Raw genomic sequence first — 23,413 nt, 5'->3', positions numbered from 1 at the left:
ATTATTATCCCCATTTTATAGATGAGAGAACTAATACATTCAGAAGTTAGGTAACTTGAGCAGGGTCATACAACTCATAAGTATCAAAGTGGAATTTGAACTTAAGTCTTCCTGACTCCAGACCCAGCACACTGAACCCCCTAGCTGCCTGGAAGGGGAAGAGCATGAACAAGGGAATCAGGGAAGGCTTCCGAGAAGAGGTGGTACCTGAGATCCACCTCAAAGCAAAATAAGGTTTCTGAGCAATACACAGGAGGAAGGAGTACATTCTAGAACTGGGGGACCACCATGGAAGCAGACAATGGAATAGAACAGAGGTGGGGAACCTGTGACCTTGAAGCCGCATGTGGCCCTCTAGGTCCTCAAGTGCAACCTGTGGTGGAATCCAAACTTGAGACCACATGTGACCCTCTAGGTCTCAAGTGCAGCCCTTTGACAGAATCCAGGTTTGGGCCACAGGTGGCTCCAGGGCCATGGTTCCCCACTCCGGGTATAAAATGTTCTGTATGTGGCTGCTTTTTAAAGGAAAATAATATGAGGTAAGTCTGGAAAGGTAGCTTGGAACCAGACTTTGAATGACTTTAAATGATAGACTTAAAAATCTATATTTTATCCTAGAGGCATTAGAGAGATGACTTTTACATCAGTGATTCGGTCATACCTGTGTCCTGGGAAGATTATGTTGGCACCTGCATGGATGATAGATTCGGGAAGGGGGAGACATCAGAAGCATGGGAACCAATCATCAGGCTATTACAATGGTCTGGGTAAGAGGAGAGATGAGAGCCTGAATGAGTTTGGTGGCTGGGTAAGTAAAGAGAAGGACTCAGAAGGACAATTCTGTCACAGAGACAGAATTGACAGGAGGTGATGACTGATTGGAAGTTATGGGTGAGGGAGAAGGAAGAGTTGAGGATGACCTAGGAGGTTGGAAGAGTCCTTAAAAGAAATGGGAAGTTTAGAGGGTAAACACACCAAGTTTAAGAGGAATGATGCTGAACCACATTTTTTTAACCTGTTGAATTATAGATGCAGATGGTTCTTGCCTCTCCCTGTCACAGGGTCCAGCAGTTAGTAGTAACATGATACTGGAGCACAAGAGAACATTTAGGGCTGGATCTTCGTTGCCAAAGAAGACCATGCCATCAGAGAAATAATGACATGATCTACATTTGACTTTGTTTTGAGTGAGGGAGCGCTGTGCAAGTCTCCTCCAGAGCCATCTGAATCCAGTGACCAGTCATTATCAGGATGACTGGAGATGACCCAGGATGAGGCCATTGGGGTTAAGTGACTTGCTCAAGGTCACACAGCTGGTGAGTGTCAAGTGTCTGAGGTGAGATTTGAACTCAGGTCCTCCTGACTCCTGTACTGGTGCTCTATCCACTGCACTACCTAGCTGCCCAGGGCTGGATCTACATATCTGGCAACTCTCCGGTTGTAAAGCAGGCTATTAGGCAATGAGGGCAAGATAGAAATGAAATTCCCCCAACTAATACTAAAGAAAGGCTCCCTGCTCAAACACATATAACTAGTCCATGTTCCCCATCACCACCGAAACAAATACGGCAGGACACACTCAGGCTGAATATTTTGTGAATTCCTTCCTCCATCATGACATTCAGTTTAACTTTATTTCACCTGGATAGAAATGTGTGTTTCCAGGGGTGGGATTCCTGAGTGGGGGAACCACGAAGTATGATTTGTGGCTAAGTGGCTCTGATCCTGGAGTCAGGAAGACCTGAAGTGAAATGCGGCCTCATTCACTTCCTAGCTGTGTGACCCTGAACAAATCACTTAACCTCTGCTTGCCTCAGTTTCCTCATCTGTAAAATAAGAATAACGATACCTTCCAGGGTTGCTGGGAGGTTCAAACGAGAAAATTTTTGTAAGACTCTCAGCACAGTGTTTAGCACGCAGTAGGTGCTATAATAAATGCCAGCTATAGCTATTATTATTTATCTCAGGCTAATAACCCTCTAGGGACAGCTCTAAGTGTCAGCTGTCATGGTGATAGTTGTTTTCCCCAAGACTCTGAACTTAAAATATAATTTAAATTGACTTTAAATCTTTAAATCCAATGAGTGGGAATGCATTAACACATGATTTTTATTCTTCAAGGCATTTTTTGCAACAAGCACACAGCAACCTCGTTCTTTGGGGACCACAACTTCACTGGCTTCGATTACTTCTAATCCTCACAGGAATCAGAAAAAGTCCCCTCCAAAGAATCTCCCTCATGTAAAATAATACTGCTGGGTTTCAAGGACAATCTGTTAAGCCATCTTCCTCCTCATCTGCTGAACTAGATAGAGATAAGAATGTCTTCTATGAGGCAATATGACAAAGTAGGAGTGAAGAGACCCAAATTCTAGACCTATTTCTGCCATTAACTGTTGTGTGACATTAGGTTGCACAATTTCTCCCTCTGGAAAAGAAAAATTCCTCCCTCTGAGCTGCAGTTTATTCATCTATAAAATGAAGGGGAACAGTCTGGTGCCTCTCCTGGAATCCCTACTGTTGGGGGAACCTGAGGTTGGTGGATTGCTTGAGCTTGGGAGTTTTGAGCTGCAGTAGGGGTAAAGCTGATTGGGTCACACCAAAGCAAAGGGGCAGGACACACACTAAATCTGGCACTATATGCTGAGCCCTTGAAAATGGGGGCCCACCAGGCTGCCTAAAAAGAGGCAAACTTCCCCAGGTTGGAAATGATACAGTTAAAAGTGGGATCAGGCCACTGTAATTCTAGTATGTGTTTGAAGGAGATACTCAACCTTGATAGATTGATGGTGGACAAATGAGAGAGAGAGAGAGAGAGAGAGAGAGAGATGAATTAATGAATAGATAAACAAATGAATGGATGGATGAATTAATAAATAGGTAAACATGGATGAATAGATAGATACAGGTATATAAATAGATAAACACAAATAGAAAGACAGATGAATTAATGAATAGGTAAACAAACGAATGAATGGACAGATAGACAAAAGAATAGATGAATTAATAAACAGGTAAATGGATAAATAGACAAAGATAAATAGATAAACACAAATAGATGAATTAATGAATAGTTAAACAAAAGAATGGGCAGAAAGATAGGCAGATAGATGAACGAATGGATAGACAGAAAGAGAGATGAATTAATGAACTGGTAATGAACAAAAGAATAGATAGACAGACATAGAGAGACAGATCAGATCAAATGATCTCAGATCCCACCTAGTTCTAACAGGGATATGATATTTGATATTCAATAAAGAGGCATCCTTGAAGTCAGAAAGACTTGCATTTAAGTTCCATCCCTGACCCTTACCATCTGTGTGAACCTAGTTAGGTCACCTCACATCTTTGAGCATTAGTTTCCTCATCTGTAAAATGAACGGAGTTGAACCAAATGACCTCTAGAGTCCCTTCTAGCTCTAAGTCTATGATATTCTACACAAACTGATCATCCATTGTCATTCTAAATGAAAAGAAGGGGACACTACTTACAAAGGAAAGATGGCTTCCTTCCCCTGGCAGAAGTCTGTGGCAGAGAGATAAAAACACCAAATCTCTCTTCACCCAATTGTAATAAAAACTAGCGTTGCTGACCTTACAAGCTTGAAATAGCTTAAAATAGATTTAATGTCACACCCTTTCCTCCCAACACACCTGCCACTTTTTCCCCTGCATCTCTCCCCACATCCTCCCTGGACATACCAAGTTCCCATTTCTATTACAGAGCTGAAATATTTCCTTTTTCATTCCAATATTTCCTGTAGCGCCCCTCCCTGTTTTTTATGGTCACCATTCATAGCCTCTGTTGTGGTAAAGCAGTAAGAGGAAGCTTTTGAATTTGAAGACAATGCAAACATATAATTTTTAAAAACACTTAAAACCACTCCCCTTCCTAAAAAAATGTACATAAAGAAAAAAGAAAAAAAACTTAACAGTTACTGAATATTTTGCTTCCCACAGGCTGTTTCAAACCACAGCTCTGATTCTCTGATCCTGTGATCCTCAGCTCCTCACTCTCACTTACCCTTCATACCCAATCCAATCTGTCATAGTTTCTACTCTCTCACACACATCCCTTCTCTCCACTCCCAGAGCTGCCATCCTGGTACAGGTCCTCATCATCTCATGCTTTGTCCATTGCAATAGTCTTCTCATTGGTCTCCCTGCCTCAATTCTCTTTCCACTCCAATCCGTCCTCCATGTAGTTGCCAAAGTGATTTTGCTTAAGCACAAATCTGATCACATCACCACTACTCAACAAACTCCAATGGCTCCCTATTGCCTCTAAGACCAAATATAAAATGCTGTTTAAGATTTAAAGCTCTCTGCAACCTGGTGTCTTCCTAACCTTCCAATCTCCTTACACTTTATTCCCTTCGACACAATACAGCCACACTGGCATTCTTACTTCTTCATTTCCCAACTGCTTGCATTTGAACCAGTTATCCCCCATAGCTTGAATACTGGTATAATTCATTTTATTGTTCTTTTCTTTATTGCACTTCATAGATGTTGCATTTTTTACCAGTTGGAGGTTTGTGGCAACCATGAGTCGAATAAATGTATTGGTGCCATTTTTCTAGCAGGACATGCTCATATCATCCGTCACATTTTGGTAATTCTTACAATATTTCAAACTTTTTCATTATTATTATTATGGTGATTTGTGGTCAGTAATCTTTGATGTTACTGAAATTGTTTTGGAGAGCTACAAACCACATCTATGTAAGATGGAGAACAAAGTTCCTCACCTGGTTGAGATTAAAGTTAAAGAATCCTAGAGTTTAAGCAAAGAATCTCTAAGGGTGGGAATTACAAACATAAATGGTGCTGTCAGGCTTTCCTTTGCCTTATCATAGAATTCCCAAGCTGAAATGGACCCATCTCAGCAAACTTTTCCTTTTCATAAACACTAAATCTGAGGCCCAGAGAAATGAAGGGATTTTCCCAAAGTTACCTGATAGAAGAGATGGAGGTGAGGGTAGAACTCAGGTCTTCTGATACACAATCCAATGGTCTTTCCATTATACCACACTGCCCAGCATTTCTGGACCCAGCATTCTGCTTTCCCTAAAGCCCATACAGTGTTGGCCACCCAAAAGTTATTCACTCAGTAAACACTTGTTGAATGAACATATGAATTTCTCCCATGAGTTATAAGAAAGACTATTCTGAAAAGAACAAAAAAGCAAGAAAAGGAGAGAAGAGAGATTCTCACTGTTTTAATTTAGTGGGTAAAACATTCACTAATTTAAGGAAGCAGCGTGGCACAATGGAAACACTGTAGCATCTGAAATATAGGGGCTTGGATTTAGCTCTCAGTTGTGCTCCTTACTAACTAGCTGTTTAAAAAATCACTCTTAAACAAATCACTTCAACTCTCTGAGGCTCAGTCTCACTATTTGTAAGTGGAGGGGGCAAGACTAGTTGATCTCCAAGGTTCTTTCCATCTCTAAATCCTATGACTAAGTCATCAAGGGCAAGATCATTCCTAGGAGCTGGTGTGTATACAGAATGGAAAAGAGGATCATTCAGAGAATTTTAGTGAATAGAGCCCAGCAAAACAGTTATGACAGAGTCATTTTGACCTATCATGGACAATTGATCCTGGGACTCAGGTTGAAAAATGATTGACTGAATGATTATCTACCATTCACATCTTCAGTGACTAAGTCTTATTCAAAGAAAGAGAAAAGAAATAGCTCAGCCTTGGAGTTGGGATGAGAATAACGGTCAGATAGCAAAGAATATAGTGGCAGGTAGGTGGCACAATGGATAGAGTGCTGGGCCTGGAGTCAGAAGGACTTGAGTTCAAATCTGATCTCAAACACTTACTAGCTGTGTGGCCCTGGGCAAGTCATATTTGCCTCAGTTTCCTCATCTATAAAATGAACTAGAGAAGAAAATGGTAAACTACTCCAGTATCTTTGCCAAAAAAAAACCCTCAAATGGGGTCACAAAGAGTGAGTCAATACTGAAATGACCAGACAACAAGAAATGAAGAATTATCCCAAAGAACAGGATCAGAAGATGAGCCAATAGACTGGAAGAGAAGTTTTAAAAGGGGAGGGGGACCAGGGAAGCTCTTGATTAGTGTTCAGAGTCATGCTGCTTGTATGAATCAGCCTTGATGGTCTCTGAGGTTCCTTCCATCTTAGAGATTCTGAGTTTGTGGTTCTACAAAATAAAATGGAGTAGCATGTCATCCCCCTATTCAATAAACTCAAGTGACTCCCTGTCATGTCTATGATCCAACATAAAATCCTCTATTTGACACTCAAATCCCCTGACAGAGCAGCTCCCTCTTACCTTTGCAGTCTTCCAGCCCTTCATTTCCTCTTATGTACTCTTTGATCCAGAGACACCCTTCTCCCCAGATCTTTCTCAAGTAAAATTCTCCATCTCCAGATGCCAAGTATTTTCCCTTGCTATGTCCCCTTCCTGGAACACTCTCCCTCCTCATCTCTGCCTCCTGGCTTCCTGCAAGTCCCAGCTCAAATCCTAACTTTTATAAGAAGCCTTTCCTGATCCTTCTTAATGCTAGTGCCTTCCCTCCACTAATTATCTCCAATATAGCCTTATCTTGTCTGTATCTAGCTGCTTTTGCATTTTCTTCCCCATTAGATAGTAAGCTTCTTGAGAGCAGGAACTGTCTTTTGCTTTTCTTTGTATCTTCTGTGCTTAGCACAGTGACTGGCATGTAGGAGGCACTTACATAACGCCTATTGATTGATTATGTACCCTGTACCTTAGTTTTTCTGCACAAGATGTATACCCCTAAACTGGGGATTGTGAGAATCTTGAAGCATCAACTCTCCTAACACAATCTCTCTCTATATACCAACCCTTTGTTCCAGGCTGACTGGGTATCCTCAATGTATCTAGCACGAACCCTGATCATTTTCATCATACTACCTTTCCTCAGGCTGTTCCCACCCCTGTGGAATTCTCTTCCTCCTCCTCTGCCCCTGTTCAAATCATCTGCATATCTTAAGGTCCAGCTCAAGTATCACCTACTCTCTGAAGCCACTCCTGACCAACCAAAACCACAGAAATCTTTCTCCTCTGAATTCCAAAATAGTGCTGTCACTAGCGATTTTTGTAGTTCAAGGCAAGCACCATGAAAAGAGAGATGTTGGACCCTGAGGCACAGACCTTATAAGGAAGAAACAGAGACCCTGGGGTTATGACTCAAGGGAGATAGTAGTGGGACAAAATATTTGGACACCAGGAGAGAATACAGGGTGGGGCTGGGTTGAGAAATAGAGAAACCCCACCTGGGGTGTGAGCCTTGACCAAAAGAGGAGATTGTAGAAGGATGGCAAACATTTCATAGCTTAACTAATCAATCTTGCTAAACTAGGTATTAAGCTTAAATATTTTTCTATGTGTTGGAGGGGCTATGAGTACCCTCTAAATTTAGGTAGCCTGGAGCAAAGTCCTGGTCACTCTATCCTTGTGTAGCTTTGTTCATTATTTTCCATACCACCTCTTTGGTAATGCCTATGTTGCTCACAGTGGCCTCAAGAAAAATCCCTTAGTAAGTCATACATCTATCTTACCAATGTTTTTTTCTTGCTTAGATGGATCTGTAATCTTATCTGTGTGGCATTCTCTGTGTACCTATGGTACATTTCTCAACCAGTGTAGCTTTCACCCATGTCCTTTCATAAATCCTACACAAAAGATCTCTCCACAATGCCAGAAACCTTTCTTTGGATCTTTTAATATATTAAAGATTCCAACACAAGCCCTCAATCTGTTCATCTATTGTTTCTCACTTCCATTTCATGACTAGCCCACCTGCTTTTCTGGTCATCCAAATCACTGAAGAACTACAGAACTTTCAGTGATGCTCACATGAGAGGTCAGGGTGGAGATGGGGAGAGAAGAGAATGGGAGATCGTAGAATGGGCAGCTTCACTGCCTGGAGGGAAAAGAGAAACATCTGTAACTTTGCTCCCAGCTCCCTGGGCATGTCTAAAGTAGCACTGGGGGTGGAACCTAGATCTACTCCTCACACCTCTTCCATTTTATTTCTGAATATTTGATCATCCAAAGACCATCTCCGTGGCTCTCAGGAGGTACAGCACCATTCACTAGTTAATGATAAGAGAGAATAGATAATCTTGATAGTCTATTAAGAGACTGATCCTCAATAAAATTGTGAAGGAGAGAAAATTACATTTGGCACCTTCCCCCCTAAGCAACTGGCTGCCATTTTGATACCATGCCCACTCATTCTTTATTCCCTCAAGCTATTCCACCTACTGCCAAAATCCTGACCACTGTGCACGGTACCCTCTTTCCTATTAAAACTTTCTATCATAAGATCATAGGCCTAGAGTAGGAAGAAACCATGTAGGCCAACTACTTCATTTTATATGTGAGGAAACTGCCACCCAAAGAAACTGTCCCAGATCACAGAGGTAATAAAAAAAAAAGAAGTAGGATTTGAACACAAGTCAAAGGTAGACAAATGGATAGAGTGGAGGGCCTAGAGTTAGGATGACCTGAGTTTAAATCCAGCCTCAGATGACATGATCTGGCACAAGATATGTAACTTCTGTATGTCTCAATTTCCTCTCGAAAATGAGAGTAATAATAGCACCTGCCTTGCAGAGTTGTTATAAGAATTAAATGAGATTAAATTAAATAAGATTAAATTGTAGAGAGCTCAGCACAGTACATAGCACACAGCAGATGCTACACAAATGTTAGTTTTTATTAAGTCCTCTGTCTCCAAATTCAGGATTCTTTTCACTACATAGAGCTATTCCTCATTAGAGAAGACCTCACAAGCTCGCTCACAGAAAGGAATTAAGTGGTCATGTGATTGATAATTATATCAGAAAACATACCTGAAAACAAGAAGAAATTTACTAAAACTAGAATAATTTAAACTATGCTGAGAAGATAGAAATACCCTTCACATAAGGTAAACCCTTCTGAAACAGCAGTAGAGGGTTGAGCTGCCTAAAGCAACCTTACCCCCAATCACCCACCAGTCTGCCCCACAAACCAGGGATAGTCAACATATAACCTGACAGTTTTGTGTTTTAGGTTGGTTTCCTTACCAGTAATTCAGTGTGAACCCCTCACCAAATAAAAGGAAACAGAAAACACCGATCTTGCCCAGCAGCATATGAAAAGGGGATAACACTGTGGAAGGAAGATAGGGTCATACAAAGCCAGTTAGAGGAGAAGGGGCTTCAAATGAAGAGATCTAGAAATTTACCCACGGTCAGAGACCCAAGTGAGCCACAAAATTCCTTCTCCAACTTGAAGTTAATGAAGCCACACAGATCCAAGAATCAGCACAGGAGAAAATATGCAAGTCATGAAGTGCAAGTGCAAAGAGTGAACAATGTAATGGGAAGTTTGAGACAAACTACTAGGAAAAAAAAGAAAAAAGATTAAAAAAAACAAGAAGGCCTAGAAACAAAAGATATACACACGCACACACGTGTGTGTGCGTGTGTGCATATATATATATATATATATATACCCACATATGTGTGTGTGAATAAAGCAACAGAAGAAAAAAGGTTATATGAGCAAGATTTTTTTAAAAGGCCACAGTGCAATGAATAAGCATTATACATTAAAGGAAAGTGAACCAAAAGCCTTCAATAAAGAAGAGAACATGAACAAAGTAAGAAATTCACAATGCTTCAAAAGGGATTTTTAAAAAAGATAATAGCTTGGAAATTTGATCAGAAATCAGAGCTTTAAAAGAATTAATAAACAAGACAAAAATATAGTATAATAACATAATATCCTTGAAAAATTCTCCAAAGTAGTAGGGGCTCTAAAATATTTGCCACTTAAAAATATAGAAATGGAAGAAAATGTGATAGAAGATAAACAAAACCAACTTTTAAATCATGCATGAATTCCATATAAGCTAAAGCAACCTTGAAAATCTGATACATAGAACTAATTTGAAATTATAGGTCACCCAGAAAACATAGTAAATTTAAAAGCTTTACTATCATACTACAGAAAATTATATGAAAAAAAAACCGGCCAGAAGTTTTAAAGACAATTAACTAAGTACTAATTGTTAGGATCCATAGATTGCAAACTAAGAGAAAAAAAGTCCAAGATTGAAATCCAAGATCAACAGTGGTTAAGTTTCTGAATCTCTATATTTAAAAATTATATTATATAAGCAGCCAGGAGTTGGTCCTTGAGCTATGCAGCTCAGGATTATAATGTCCATGAGAAATCACAGGAAAAAAATGGAATGCATTGTATGATTATTTTAAAAGCAAATAAGATCAAAAAGACCTGGGAAAAAAAACATTCTGAAAAGCTAGCTTAATCATCAATAAAAACGCGTGGACCTTCAAAAAAGGGCATTTGAGTCATTCCTGAAAAAGAAATCAGAAGCAAACCAAACTTTGACTTGCAAACAACCAAAAATAGAGATGCCTATGAAATCATCACGCATTTACCACAAAAGCTAAATCAGTACAATTATCAAGAAAAATCTAAGCAATAAAATAAATTTTCTCTTATTTCTAGGGCAAGATAGGGCTATTGTTTAAGAGACACAGAGGATAGAGAGTTGGACCTGGAGTAAAGAAGATCTGAATTAATTCAGACTCAGACACATATTCACTGTGTAATCCTGGACAAGTCACTTAATCTCTGTCTGCCTCAGTTTCCTCAATTATAAAATAGGGAGAATAACAGCACCCACTGCCCAGAGTGGTTGTGAGGATAAAATTAAAAAGTTAAGATGTGTGAAGTACTTTCCAAACTTTAAAGGACTATATAAGTGCCAGTTATTATAAAAAGAAATCTGATCAATGGCTAAACTGAAAACCGAAAAGGGATTGTCAAAGGACAAAGAGATCTAAGGGGATAAAAATATAAGGGAAATTTAAAGACCTGGGAAGGAAGAAGAATTGAATTACTATTCTGTGGACGAAAGCCCATGTTCCTCTACAAGCACACTGATAATCTTTGTTGGTCAAGTGAGGAAGTAAGAAACCTGGAAGCTGGAGATGTACTCCCACCTAGCCTGACTGTGAGCAGAAAAGAAGAATAATTTCTTCAGTTGCCTGGCAAGCATGATGGGGAAGAGGACAGCTGTGGGAGAATGGGGGTAAGAGCAATGGAAAGATTAGGCAGAGAGAGGGATAGGGGGTTGGTCTCACCCTATAATAGGAAAAAATATGGTTCCATTGACAGACTCCCATAGTGGAGGCAATGGGAGGCAATAAAAGCTTCAAAGTAGGTTTTTGTTTGGGTATAAGGGACACTTTCTCCAAAAAAGGATTATGTTTCCCAGGGCTATATCCCAATGCAGAAGAAAGGATGTGGGGCCATCAACCAGGGTGGTAGGAAGGATACAGGAACACGTGAGAGATATTGCAGGTCCAATTCCAGACCACCACAATAAAGCAAATATCGCAATAAAGCAAGTTACATGAATTTTTTGGTTTCCCAGGGCTTATTTTAAAAAGTACTGTAGTTTATCAAGTGCACAATAGCATTATGTCTTTAAAATGTACATATCTTACTTTATTGCTAAAAATGCTAACTATCATGAGTCTTCAGTGAGTTGTAATCTTTTGCTGGTGGAGGGTCATGTCTGGATATTGATGGTTGCTGATGGATCAGGGTGGTGGTTGCTGAAGGGTGGGGTGGCTATGGCAATTTCTTAAAATAAGACAGCAATGAAGTTTGTTTCATTGATTGACTCTTCCTTTCATGAAAAATTTCTCTGTAGCATGCAAAGCTGTTTGATAGCTTTTTACCCACAATAAAACTTTCAAAATTGGAGTCAGTCATCTCAAATCCTGCCACTGCTTTATCAAATAAGTTTATGTAATATTCTTTAATATTGTTGTGTCTTAAGAAATAGGGAAGCCTTCATTTCTAAAATATATAGAGAAGTGAGTTAAATTTACAAGAAGACAAATCATTCCCCAGTTGATAAATGGCCAAAGGATACGAACAGGGAGTTTTCAGAGGAAGAAATTAAAGTTATCTATAATCACATGAAAAAATGCTCTAAATCACTATTGATTAGAGAGATGCCAATCAAAACAACTCTGAAGTACCACATCACACTTATCAAATTGGCTAACATGACAAAGCAGGAAGATGATAAATGTTGAAGAAGATGTAGGAGAGTTCGAACACAAATTCATTGTTGGTGGAGCTGTGAGCTGATCCAACCATTCTGGAGAGCAATTTGGAACTATGCCCAAAGGGTTACAAAAATGTGCATACTCTTTGACCTAGAAATAATTCTTCTAGATTGTATCCGAAAGAGATCATAAAAACGGAAAAGGGTCCCACATGTACAAAAATATTTATAGCAGCTCTCTTTGTGGTAGCCAAAAACTGGAAATCAAGGGGATGCCCATCAATTGACTGAACAAGTTGTGGTATATTGATGTAATGGAATACTATTGTGCTGTAAGAAATGATGAACAGGAAGACTTCAGGGAGGCCTGGAAGGACTTGTATGAACTGATGCTGAGTGAAAGGAGCAAAACCAGGAGAACTTTGTACACAGCAACAACCACAGTGTGAGAGGAATTTTTCTGGTAGACTTAGCCCTTCACAGCAATGCAAGGACCTAAAAAATTCCCAATGAACTCTTGAGGCAAAATGCTGTCTGCATGCAGAGAAAAAAAACTATGGAATTGGATCACAGAATGAAGCAGAATATTTTCTCTTGTGTTTTGTTTTGCTTTGGTCTGGTTCTTCTCATGGTTTCTCCCATTCATTTTAATTCTTCCATGCAACACGACTAAGGTGAAAATGTATGTAGTAAAAATGTATGTGTAGAGCCCGTATAAGATTGCATGCCATCTCAGGGAGGGAGGGTAAAAGGAGGGGGAGAAAATCTAAGATTTATGGAAGTGACTGTAGAAAACTGAAAACAAATTAATTAATTAATTTTAAAGAAAGAAAGAAAGAGCTCCGGAGGCCTGAGGAGAGAAAGTGAGACAGAGAAGTGGCCATTCTGGTGGAGCAGTCAGAATACACACATTTATCATTAAGTTCTTAAGCTCACTGTTATTTTGGGGGTTTTTTTCCCTTCATTTGTTTTTTTTTTTTTTAATTTATTTATTTAAGTTTTCAACGTTCATTTCCACAAAATTTTGGGTTCCAAATTTTCTCCCCATGTCTCCCCTCCCCCCACCCCAAAATGCTGAGCATTCTAATTACCCCTACCACCAATCTGCCCTCCCTTGTAACATCCCTCCCTTCCCTTACCCCCATCTTCTCTTTTGTCCTGTAGGGCAAGATAACTTTCTATACCCCATTACCTGTGTTTCTTATTTCCTAGTTGCAAGAACAATACTCAACAGTTGTTCCTAAAACTTTGAGTTTCACCTTCTCTTTCTCCCTCCCACCCCACCCATTCCCTTTGGGAAGGCAAGCAATTCAATATAGGCCATATCTGTGTACTTTTGCAAATGACTTCCATAATAGTCATGTTGTGTAAGACTAACTATATTTCCTTCCATCCTATCCTACCCCCCATTTCTTTTGCTCTCTCTTTTGACCCTGTCCCTCCCCAAGAGTGTTGACTTCTAATTGCTCCCTCCTCTAATTGCCCTTCTTTCCATCATCCCCCCACCCTGCTTATCCCCTTCTCCCCCCGCTCCTGTATTGTAAGATAGGTTTTCATACCAAAATGAGTGTGCATTTTATTCCTTCTTTTAGTCGAATGTGATGAGAAGTAAGCTTCATGTTTTTTCTCTCACCTCCCCACTTTTCCCTCCACTGAAAAGTCATTTACTTGCCTCTTTTATGAGAGAGAATTTGCCCCATTCTATTTCTCCCTTTCTCCTCCCAATATATTTCTCTCACTGCTTAATTTCATTTTTTTTAAGATATGATCCCATCCTATTCAATTCACCCTGTACTCTGTGTGTGTGTGTGTGTAATCCCACCAACTACCCAGATACTGAGAAAAGTTTTCAAGAGTTACAAATATTGCCTTTCCACGTAGGAATGTAAATAGTTCAACTTTAGTAAGGCCCTTATGATTTGTCTTTGCTGTTTACCTTTTCATACTTCTCTTGATTCTTGTGTTTGAAAGTTAAATTTTCTTTTCAGCTCTGGTCTTTTGATCAAGAATGCTTGAAAGTCCTCTATTTCATTGAAAGACCATTTTTTCCCCTGAAGTATTATACTCAGTTTGGCTGGGTAGGTGATTCTTGTCTTTAGTCCTAGTTCCTTTGACTTCTGGAATTTCATATTCCACGCCCTTCTATCCCTTAATGTAGAAGCTGCTAGATCCTGTATTATCCTGATTGTATTTCCACAATACTTGAATTGTTTCTTTCTAGCTGCTTGCAATATTTTCTCCTTGACCTGGGAACTCTGGAATTTGGCCACAATGTTCCTAGGAGTTTCTCTTTTGGGATCTCTTTCAGGAGGTGATTGGTAGATTTTTTTCAATATTTATTTTGCCCCCTGGTTCTAGAATATCAGGGCAATTTTCCTTGATCATTTCATGAAAGATGATGTCTAGGCTCTTTTTTCGATCATGGCTTTCAGGTAGTCCCATAATTTTTAAATTGCCTCTCCTGGATCTATTTTCCAGGTCAGTTGTTTTTCCAATGAGATATTTCACATGATCTTCCATTTTTTCATTCTTTTGGTTTTGTTTTGTGATTTCTTGGTTTCTCATAAAGTCTTTAGCCTCCGTCTGTTCCATTCTGATTTTGAAAGAACTATTTTCTTCAGTGAGATTTTGAACCTCCTTTTCCATTTGGCTAATTCTGCTTTTGAAAGCATTCTTCTCCTCATTGGCTTTTTGAACCTCTTTTGCCAGTTGAGTTAGCTTATTTTTAAAGGTGTTATTTTCTTCAGCATTTTTTTGGGTCTCCTTTAGCAAGGTATTGACCCACTTTTCATGCTTTTCTTGCATCTCTCTCATTTCTCTTCCCAGTTTTTCCTCCACCTCTCTTACTTGATTTTCAAAATCCTTTTTGAGCTCTTCCATGGCCTGAGACCATTGAATATTTATTGTGGATGTTTGGGATACAGAAGCCTTGACTTGTATGTCTTTCTCTGATGGTAAGCATTGTTCTTCCTCATTTGAAAGGATGGGAGAAGATATCTGTTCACCAAGAAAGTAACCTTCTATAGTCTTATTTTTTTTCCCTTTTTTGGGCATTTTCCCAACCAGTTACTTGACTTTTGGGTCCTTTGTCAGGCGTAGGGTATACTCTGGAAATCTATAAGATCTCAGTTCCTCCAAGGTGGCACAATCAAGCATGTACACTAGTCTGGAAGCAGGAAGAGATTTTTGTGCCCAAAATCTTAGCAGTTACCTCTCCAAAGACACCTGGCCTCCAGTTCCATCAAGCCAGCACTGGGATTCAGTCAAGCTGTGGGGGAAGGGCCGCCATTCAGTGTGAGACAAAGACCTGCTGCCTCAGGGCTGAGGAAAGACTCAGCTCTTCAGTGCCCCCAGGGGTTTTTACACTCCAACAATGGAGTGGTCCATACAGGCTGCTATGCAGCCTCTGAGGCTGCTGCCTGCTGCTAGAGCTATGGGAAGGCCCTTCTCCCTTCCTAGCCAGCTGAAAAAACCCCGTCACTGACCTTTGGCAACTGTGGGTTGAGGGTTCTGAGCACTTGCTACTACGACTGGAGATTCCACACCAGAGGTGTCCTCCTCCCAGAGTTGTGCCACACCACATGGCCAAGGCAGGGCTGGGCTCCGCATTCTGCTCTGCATCTGGTGCAACCCACCTTTCCCATGGGCCTTTCAGGTCACCGTGGGCAGGAAATCTCCTCCACTCTGTTGTTCTCCTCTTCTGCTGCTCCAAAATTTGTTGAGAGTCCCTCTCTATAGGTGTTTTATGGGTTGTGTGGGGGCAGCCTCCATATGTGTGTCTCTCTACTCTGCCATCTTGGCTCTGCCCCCCAAGCTCACTGTTTTATGGGTGTGGTTTATAGTGCCCCAAAACAATAACAATCGTAACATCAAACATCACTGATCACAGGTCATCATAACACATATCATAATAATTGAACAGTTCAAAATATTCCAATACTTACCAAAATGTGACGAAGACATGATGTGAGTACATGCTATTGGGGATAGGGTGTCAATAGGCTTGTTTAACACAGGGTTGGCACGAACCTTCCATATGTAAAACAAACAAACAAAAACAGCCCCTACTATCTGCAAAGTTCAATAAAACGAGGTATGCCTGTATTGGGACAGAAGTAACATGTACTGGGAGGCAACTAGGTGCCTCAGTGCATAGAGTCAGGAAGACTCATCTTCCTGAGTTCAAATCCGGCCTCAGACACTTATTAACTGTGTGACCCTGGGCAAGTCACTTAACCTTTTTGGTCCAGTTTCCTCATCTGTAAAATGAGCTAGAGAAGGAAATGGCAAAGCACTCCAGTATCTTTGCAAAAAAAACCCCAGATGGAATCATGAAGAGTCAGACACAACGGAAACAACTGAACAACAACAAAAGATATACTGGCCTTAGGAAAGGAGAGTGGTTATGGTATGTGTAGGGAATAAAACTCAGCTTCTTGACCACTGCAGGATAAAAGTAACTCTTCTGACACCTTACTCACTGATATCTCTAAGACAAAGGAACAGCAAGATTCCCCATTTACCTTACCCTCCCCCAAAAATAAAAAAAAGAAAGAAAGAAAAGTAAGAAAAAGGGATGATGGTATAAAGATCTACACATGTACTAGTACAGGAATGAGATAGGAGTTCAACTTTTGTCTTCCAGAATACAAAATAAAGAGAATAAAGAAAGAATACTGAAACTCAAGAATGAGAGAGTAGAATTTAAAATCATCTAGAAGAATATAAAAATAAGGACAAAATAAATGAATACTTCCTAGAAGAGGCACCACAAATGAGTACTATTTATATTGAGAAGTTGGGGGCAGAGCAGCAGGAGGAATTTGGATCACATTTACTTAAGTAAGGAACAGAAAGGATCAAAAGAGGGGAGAACTTTTTAAAATTAGAACTGTTATTTAATTGGGATAGCATTGAATATAGGAAACATTGTGTAGCTGTCTTTAGGGCAGTGGCAGGTGGGGGCAGGGAGGGGTGAAAAAAGGAAAAAAGGAATAGGATAAATTTATTATATATTTAAAAGGAATACATGTAAAATTATTCTGTACAAATATTTATCTGTTCTTTCTCTGGATGCAGACAGCATCTTTCTTCATATGTTCTTTATAGCTAATTTGGGTATTTATAATAGTCAAAATAACTTATTCGCTCAAAGTCATTCTTAAAATAGTATTTCTATTACTGTATACAATGTATACATATATAGAAAATGTATGTATAGAATATATAGAATGTGTATGTGTAGAATTGTATGTATAGAATAATTTCATATATAATTTGTGTCCAATAGTAGTCATTTATAGAATGTGTATGCATAGAATAATTTCATACATGTATACATATACATACATGTATATATATTTGTGTCTGATGGTAGCCATTTCTAGGGGGGAGGAATAAAAGAGGAAAAAAGAAAAAATTATATAATAACTTTATTATATATTTGAAAGGAATAACAAGTTGTACATAATAGATTTGCAATTTCATGTGCAACCATCTTTTTTGTTCTACTGTGGTATAGAAATGCTTGTTTTATTCCATAAATTAAAAATAAAATAATTATTTTTTATTAGAAGTACTTAAGACTAAAGTGAAGAGAAATTAACATTTAGCTAAATTCTAAGAACTTGGGATAGGGCAGGAAAAAAAGAAAGGAGAATCAGTGGGAATAGATGGTCAACTGGATTAGAAGGAGGTGTGATAGATGGTCTCTAGTTCCTCAGTTTTCTACTGAGAGACCAGATGGAGGGGTAGTGCAGGAGACCTAGGAAGAGATGAGGTTTGGAACATCAACCATGGGAGGTGTGATAGGATATCAATTAGAAAAATGTTAAAAGATAAGATTGTTTTGTAGCAGATCCTGTCATCACCATTGTATGATTTCTCCCAAACAACTGCACAGACCAAGTGCTGACTTAAAAGAGGAAGGGGAGTAAAAATTGATACCCAAATTCTAAAATGGATCTGTGATTTCCTTGATTTAAGGGTTTCCTCCAATAAATAGATAGATAGGCAGACAGACAGATAGATGATAGATAGATAGATAGATAGATAGATAGATAGATAGATAGATAGATAGATAGATAGATGGATGGATGGATGGATGGATGGATGGATGGATGGATGGATGGATGGATGGATGGATAGACAGATAGATAGATGGATGGATAGATAGATAGTAACCAAGCCATGGCTGCTCTTCTCATGGGACTCTTGTCCAAGTCCTCTCATAATTTCACCACAGGAAGACCCATCCAACATCCTGTGATCCTTCCTCCTGACATTGTGATGATCCCAGTGGAGCTCCTCTCTGGCTGTCCATTTGTCATCCCTCACCCTTAACATATAAAGAACTCATCTTTTCTTCCTAATATTCATTTTTTTATGACATCTCTTACTCCTGTTCTTTTTCAGAGATCCTCATTGGTTTTTTGTTACAGATTGCTCACACCTATTGTGCATCTCCATTGTCTTCTACGCAATATTTATTTTAAATTTTTCAGAGACTGTTGTATTCCATGTTTCATTAATAAATAACAACACCAGTAGAATGCTGGCATTAAAAAGAAGAACCTTTCCATGAGAAACTTGGGATCATTAAAAAAAAAAAAACTTGGCAGTTTTCCAAAGGCAACATAATCAATCAACAAGCTCTTATTAAGTCCTTTACTATCTAATCAGATCATCAGCTTATGTTCAATTCTAGGATGAGCTTGTTCACTTGAACTGTCTCTCCATACTGATGGACAAATGCTATATGTTTTCCATTCAAGTGTATGTGATAATTTGGGCAATAGACATTCTTCCTCCACTTGGTTCCCATATCAAGTAAGGCCAAATTCTTTGAGTAGCTATGGATCTCTTTCAGAAGGCTTTGCAATTCCAGGGCTTGGTGCAGCTAGTCAAATGTCATCCACAAATGAGAGCATCTGGAAGATTTCACCATTCACAGAGAAATCCTCTGCACCATAGACTCTACATTTGATCTCCTCTATCACATCACCTTTGTAAAGCATCCATCTTCCCATTTTATACCTCACCCAATGTTTATGATCAGAGGATGACTGAACAGGGTTATTTCTTTTGTTATGTCTTTAAAGAAAACTTGAGTGACTTTTCATGTATAGGTAGGAGACACTTTGTTGCGGTAGGCAGAGCCTTTAAAGCAGAATTTTTCTCTATTAGATCAAAATTTTTTCATAATCAACAAGCAATAAGTACAATAAGTTGTGCATCTATATCCTTCAGCCAATCATGAAATGGTAAAAATCTAGTTTGATGTTGAATATAGCTTTTGAAAACTTGCCTTTTCTCTACTAGTGTTTTCATTGAGCATGTCTTTAATTTGTATGGGGATAACCAGAATAAATACTATGCATAAATGAGAGTGGATAGAGGGCAGACCTCGGAGTGAAGAGGACTTGAGTTCAAATTTGACCTCAGATACTTACTAACCGGGCAAGTGGTCCAGGCAAGAGACCTGGGCAAGTCACTTAACACTGTTTGACTCAGTTTTCTCATTTGTAAAATGAACTGGAGAAGGAAATGGCAAACCACTCCAGAGATACTTGGCAGTATCTCTGCCAAGAAAACTCCAAATAGGTCATGAAGATTCAGACAGTACTAAAACAACTGAACAACAACAAATAGATGGTAGAGTAGGCATTTGGATAGTAGTTTTTTGATGTTTTCTCAGTTTCTTTGGGGGTAGGGGGTATTACAAGGTCTAACATTCTTTTCTTACCTGCAGTATCTTCCCTTCACATCCTCCTTCTCCTCCATTTTCTCCAGCACGGATCTTCTCTATATACACTTAGTCCAATGCAGCTGCTTTTCACATCTTTGTTTTCTTCTGTGTTATTTCTATCTCCTCTTTAAGAACGTCTGGGTCTGGGAGGCTAGAGTCCAACTGTGATAGTTCTGTGGTCATGAAGATAGTTTGTTACAGTAATCTTCATAGATCTTTTCTATTTTTCTTCTCTCTGTTGTTATCCTTCCATTTTTGTCCTTAAATGACCTTAAGATGACTTTACTTAGTTGTAGTTGGCTCTCTTGCCAAATTTTCTTTAACTGATTTTTACCATCCACTGCTTCTCTCTGATTTATGATACAGTACTGCTCTACTGTTCATCACCCTTCTTTGTAAAATTTTATAGACATGTTTATATTTTAAATCACTGCTGTCTTTGGCTTCCATTTCCCTCCATTTGGCAAGCAAGTCAAACATTTACTGACTAAAGCACTTTCTGGGCTCCTTTGGTCTTTTAGCTGGGACAATAGATTTGTAGTGGTTAAATTTCTGTATAAAATGATTGTAATCAGTGTCAAAGAAATTTTTGATGAACATTTCCCATTTTTCATTGCTGATTACAAGTTGCACCATATATTCATTTATTTATTATTCTTTCTCCTTGTTTTCTACTAATCTTGATATTTGCCCTGACAAGTCAAAATTAATTTAAAAAGAAATAAAAAAAGAAATAAATGAAGGAAAATGCAAACCTAAAAACTACAACTTTAAACTACAAAATCAAACACTAAGCTGAATTCTATCTTGTTGCTCCTCTGGACCATTTACACTTCGGTAAAGGACAAAATTAATCCAAAGAAATATTATAGACCACAAAAACCTCTGACCTAGTCTTTCTCTGTCTATGCTCTAGTTGTATGCATTGATCCTTACCTATGTTTTTTCTTGAACCTCCCTAGAATATGGATCTTCTGAGCCTGGAAATTTCCAGGCTAGACTTTGAGCCTCAATTTCCTCATTTGTAAAATGAGGAAGTAGTATTAGATGATCTCTAAGGTTTCTTCCAGCTTTATATTTACTATTATCCTATGAAAAGCAGAATGTAGATGGCTCAGTCTGGGTTTTTCAATCAAGAATTTACGTAGTTTAGAGTTTCTCCAGTTCACTTCCACTTGGAGACTTCATAGAAACAAAGTAATAGTGTTTATTTGCTTCTCTCTCTCTACTAAAGCATAGGAGAGTAGATTTAGAGCTGGAAAAGACTTAATGGTCATCTACTTAAGCAATCAATAAGCACATTAAACACTTAGGCTAGACTTTGGGAATTCATACACAAAGAATGAAACAGTCCCTATTCTCCAAGAGCTTATATTCTATCGGGTGGAAAAAAACAAGAGTATACATATGCATGTTTTTTTCACACATAGTTTTTTTTCAGTTGTTCAGTTGTTTTCAGTTGTGTCCAATTCTTTGTGACCCAATTTGGGGTTTTCTTGGCAAAAGTATTGGAGCAGTTTGCCATTTCCTTCTCCATCTTGGTTTACAGATGAGGAAACTGAGGCAGAGTGAAGTGACTTTCGTAGGGTCACACAGCTAATAAGTGTTTGAGGCTTGATTTGAACTCACAAAGATGAGTCTTCCTGATTCCAAGACCAGGATTCTATCCACTGTGGCACCTAGCTGCCCCAACTACCTGTGTAACCTTGAGCATGTGACAACCTCTCTAGGCCTCAGTTTACTTATCTGTAAACTATGAGGGTGAAAGGTCTCCCTGCTGAAAGTTTATGATCCTATGATTTATCTCTTGGCCATATGCTGAAAATCAATGTCTGATATACTTAGAAACATGCCATTACCACTATGGTTTTTTTCCATGTGTTTTTGGTCAGCTCCTGCTGCTCTATCCATTTCTGCCCCCTCATCTGTAACATGTAGACAGTAATACTGTCTTAAAGATTTTATAAATGTGAATTATGATTACTATTCATTGTAACTAAATAATAAATTATGTTCATTCAACAAAAAATACAGCAAAAAATTGCTGAAAATGTCTTTATTGACATTGTCAAATATTCCTAACAATTGCTCATCTTTCTCTTTTGATATCCTCTATAGTCATTTATTGCATTTGTGTCCATGAGGCAATTGATTCAAAATTAGTCTCCTCTTAGGCATTCTCCCAAAAAGCCAATGTTTCAGAGGCACTAAGCTCCAGGTCCATCGCAGCTCATCAAACTGTATCATGTACCAAAATCAGCTTGAGTTATTTGTTGGGGAAAGAGATCAGGAGATGTTAAGATTATGCCCCAGGGAAGGCCTATTGTAAGTGACATGGGGGGTTTTTTTGTTGGTTTTTGTTGTTGTTGTTGTTGTTGTTGTAAGCAGGAAGCAAAGGACATGTTGGGTAGCAATGTAATTTAGTGTTTAAGATTAAGAAACCACATGAGACCTTATTTGTTCCTAGCCTGTCAGGAAAAAGAAAGGTAGCTAAGCCTGGGAATGATTTGGGGGGCTTGAGATGAAAGAAAAGCACCAGAAATAAATGGCTTTATCACTCTAGAATTTCTCAGCAGATACCTATTCATTTATATATAGCTATAAATATATACATGTCATTCCTGTCATCTGTGTTGTTTTTAGAGCACCTATTTCATCATTGGGCCTCAGTTTCCTCATCTGTAAAATGAGGGAGCTGGACTAAATGACCTCAAAGGCTCGTTCCCATTCTAAATCCTATACTCCCTAGTAGAAGTACTTCTTGAACTACAGATATAGACATGTGGATATACACAGATATATGTGTCAAATATATACATATGTATTTATATATAATTTTATATATATATATGGAGAGAGAGAGATGTGAGAGAGAGAGAAGACCTACGATTTCCTCCTTGTGAGCAACTCTCTTTCTTCACAGACACAGATCAGCACTTTACAGTCTCAGAGAGTTTACTTGGCTTATGGAGAAGCTACTAACTTGCCTCACCATCAAAGAACCAGTATACGCAGAGAAGAACTTGAATTAGGAACTCCATGGACAATTCTTCATCCACTGTGCCACCTCTGCCTCCTCCTCAAATACAGCTCCTAGCCCTAGATCCTTCAACAAAGATTTCAGGCACCAGATAGAAGAGGATTCTTTTCGAGATATGAATTAGAATAAAGGATCTCTGAGATCTGTCCAACTTTGCCATTCTGTTATTCTACAAAATCTTTGAAAGGAAAAATAATAGGCATATATTGAAAAATAATTACATAAAATTACCATATAAAATACCTTTACTGTGTTTTTTTTACATTTCTTTCCAATTCCCATAAGGATATTTTATTCATTTTTATTATTACTGCTCTCTTCATCTTCATTTTCATTCATTCTCTTACTAAGAACTGATTACAGGCTTTTATACAAATCACATTTGGGGAGAGATGGTAGGAGCAGCAAGGTGCAGTTTATATTGGAACAAACACAATACATTTCCATTTCCATGTATCTGTCACCCATTAGACTATAAGTTATTTGAGGGTAGGGAGAACACTTTCCCAGTCCTTTG

At 38.8% G+C, this 23,413-nt stretch overlaps 1 protein-coding gene and 1 long non-coding RNA gene across 3 annotated transcripts in view; one reads left to right on the top strand and one right to left on the bottom strand.

Annotated features, from left to right (window-relative positions):
• Positions 1-23,413, bottom strand: part of ZBTB7C (zinc finger and BTB domain containing 7C) — a 505,030-nt gene that overhangs the window by 478,831 nt on the left and 2,786 nt on the right. The window lies entirely within an intron of this gene.
• Positions 346-23,123, top strand: LOC140501483 (uncharacterized). Its single transcript, XR_011966200.1, has 3 exons — positions 346-539; positions 619-808; positions 22,780-23,123. It is a non-coding gene; the product is annotated as an uncharacterized lncRNA (long non-coding RNA).

This window comes from Notamacropus eugenii, chromosome 4, assembly GCF_028372415.1.
Source record: "Notamacropus eugenii isolate mMacEug1 chromosome 4, mMacEug1.pri_v2, whole genome shotgun sequence".
In the NCBI taxonomy this organism is placed as follows: Eukaryota; Metazoa; Chordata; class Mammalia; order Diprotodontia; family Macropodidae; genus Notamacropus; species Notamacropus eugenii.
The sequence above is the reverse complement of the archived record's forward strand: the minus strand, read 5'-3'. Positions and strand labels throughout refer to the sequence as shown.